Here is a 3668-nt window from a genome sequence, read left to right as displayed (position 1 = left end):
ATTAAATAAATATTTTAGAGATATAAGTCACTTTATATGAATTTGTATAAATATAAATAACTCTCCATTACTTAATAAAACTGTATGAATAATAACTATGATTTTTTCTTCTTAACAGTATTGCTAAAATTAAAACTTTTTTTCTATTAGTACAATATAAAGTAATAATACTATTACAAGAAGTTATAAAAAATAAATAGAATATCATAAGAACTATTGAAAAGTTATATAAGCCATTAAGAAGTAATATAAAAGCTTTTTCTTTTACATCTTATGACATTCAGATCAAGAAATATGATCTTTTATCTCTTGATATGATATTGTATAGCCCTATATGACTTTCTGTTTTGTCAAATGAGTATTTTAGAGGCAAAAATCATTTTATATGAACTTGTATGAATATAAATGATTCTCTATTACTTAATAAAACTATATGAATAATAGCTTTGGCTTCTTAACAGTATTGCTAAAGTAGAGCTTTTTTCTGTTAATACAATAGAAAGTAATAATACTATCAAAAAAATTATAAAAAGTAAATAGGATGTCATAAAATTATTGAAAAATTATATAAGCTATTAAGAAGTAATACAAAAGTCATCATTTTGTATCCTATGATATTCAAATTAAGAAATATGACCTTCTATCTCTTGATATGATATCATATAATCTTATCTGAATTTTTATTTTATCACATTAGTATTTTAGAAGCACATATCACTTTATATGAACTTATATGAGCATCAACAACTCTCTGTTGCTTAATAAAATTATATAAATAATAGTTATTACTTCTTCTTGACGGCAAGAATACTGTTGAATAGTATACTGAAATAGAATTTTTTTATTAATGTAACAAAAAGTAATATTGGAGTGAGAATTTAAAAAAAAAAACTTGCATAGAAAGTGAATGCCGCCATTGAGAATATTGAAAGTATTTGAAAAAAATACAATCTTTATAATTGATAAATATTTTTTTTAATTTTTTATTTGATTATTGTATTATAACAAATAATCTTCGATGAAGTATAATTATTCTTTTGGATATAATTGATTTTGATGAATGTATTGCTGTGGAATGTGATAATTTAATATTTTTCTTGCGTAATATATAAGAGTGAATATAAAATATTAAAATAATAAAATATTTTAACTACATGAGATTATTAATTTTTATAAGATGTCATAATAATTTAGTAAGCTAATTTCAGCGAAGGCTTACTTTAATACTATATTTTTTCTGTATTTTTGACTTTTTAGATGTAATATAGCATATAAAGAATATCATAATTTTCTCCAAAAGTCATATATTACTATGGGATGTCATACATTTTTTTTTTATAGATTTATAATATGAAACAGGATGTTATAATAATTTAGTAACCTAATTTCAATAAAGTCTTACTTTGATAATATATTTTTTTTTATTGCCTAACTTTTCGAATAATATAGTCAATATAGGATGTCATAAATTTTTTCTAGAAGTCATGATCATATATTTTTTTATAGATTTATTTTATTTTAACATTATATTGAAATAGATATTTAGGATAAAATATTACTTTTATAAATGAATTAGATAAATAAGAAACTCATAAAATAAATATGGAATGCCATCACAAAAATTGATAGCAAATTACATGTAGAACATCACATTGTATAACAAACTATGATAAAATCATAATAGGATATCATAAAATATTACTCCAAGTGATAAAATTATGATAAAAATTGATAAAAATTTATCATATGCACATTAATTCTTAACTCTCTCAAGTATTAATTGACTACACATGTAAGCATCAAACTCATCCATCAATCAGAGGGTCGAGCAGTTTTATTTGTTTACTGTACTACCTCTACTATTTTATGGAGAGCCATCTTTTATTTTTTAGCTGATCTTTTATTATTTTCTTCAATTAATGGATCGATCATCAGATATCTTTTTCATAACTTTCTGTGATAATAATATTAATTTTTATTATATTAATAAAAAAATTCATTTCAATGATGTTATCCAGCAGTATGTCAAACTATTAAGAAGATAAAATTATAGGTATTATTCATGAGTTTTATTAAAGAATGAAGAATCACGAACACTCACATAAGTTCATATGAAGTGTATGCCTCTAACATATTCACATGACAAAAGAGAAAGTTATACAAAGCTATATGATATCATATTAAGAGATAAAATATTATATTTCTTGTTTAAAATATCATAAGATGCAAAAAAAAATATATATTACTTCTTAATAGTTTATATGACTTTCTGATAGTTTTTATAATATTCTGTTTACTTTTTATAATTTTTTATGATAATATTATTACTTTTTGTTGTACTAATAGAAAAAAAAAGCACCATTTCAACAATACCATTAAGAAGAAAAAGTCATAACTATTATTCATGCAATTTTGTTAAGTAATGGAGAGTTATTTATATTCATACAAGTTTAAATAAAGTGATTTATATCTTTAAAATATTTATTCGATAAAATAAGAAGTCATACAAAGCTATATGATATCATACTAAGGGATAGGAGGTCATATTTCTTTATCTAGATGTCATATGATGCAAAAAAAAAACTTCTATATTACTTCTTGATGATTTATATGATTTTTTGATAATTATTATGATAATCTATTTATTTTTTATAATTTTTTATAATAGTATTATTGCTTCATGTTGTATTTTAAAAAAAAAATTCAATTTCAACATACCATTAAGAAGAAGAAGCCATAGCCATTATTTATATAATTTTATTAAGTAATAAGGAGTTATTTATATTTATACAAGTTCATATAAAGTGATATATGCCTCTAAAATACTCATTTGATAAAATAAAAAGTCAAACAATGCTACGATGTCTTATCAAGAAATAAGAGGTCATATTTCTTGATTCGAATGTCATAAGAGGTAAAAAAAAAGACTTATATATTACTTCTTAATGATTTATATAATTTTTTAATAGTTTCTATGACATCATGTTTATCTTTTATAACTTTTCATGACAGTATTATTAATTTTTATTACACTAACAGAAAAAGTTTTATTTCAGTAACGTCGTTAAAAAAAAAATCATAGCTATTTTTTATACAATTTTATTAAGTAATGAGGAGTTATTTATATTTATATAAATTTATATAAAGTAATTTATATCTCTAAAATATTTATTTGATAAAATAGAAAGTCATGCAAGGCTATATGATGTCATATCAAGAGATAGAATATCATATTTTTTGATCTAGATGTCATAAAATATAAAAAAAAAAAACTTCTATACTACTTCTTGATGGCTTATATGATTTTTTAATAGTTATTTTGATATCTTATTTATTTTTTATTATTTTTTTATGATAGTATTATTATTTTTTATTACACCAAAAAAAAAAAATCTATTTTAGTATATCATTAACAAGAAAAAGTCATAGCTATTATTCATATAATTTTATTAAGTAATAAGGAGTTATTTATTTATACAAGTTCATATGAAGTGATATATATCTCTAAAATATTTATTTGATAAAATAAAAAATTATATAAGACTATATGATGTCATATCAAGAGGTAAGATATCATATTTTTTAATTCGAATGTCATAGAATGTAAAAAAAAAATATTTATATATTATTTTTTGAAAGCTTATATAATTTTTTGATAATTCTTATGA

Source organism: Elaeis guineensis, chromosome 5 (genome assembly GCF_000442705.2).
Source record: "Elaeis guineensis isolate ETL-2024a chromosome 5, EG11, whole genome shotgun sequence".
Classification (NCBI taxonomy): domain Eukaryota; kingdom Viridiplantae; phylum Streptophyta; class Magnoliopsida; order Arecales; family Arecaceae; genus Elaeis; species Elaeis guineensis.
Note: the sequence above shows the minus strand (reverse complement) of the source record.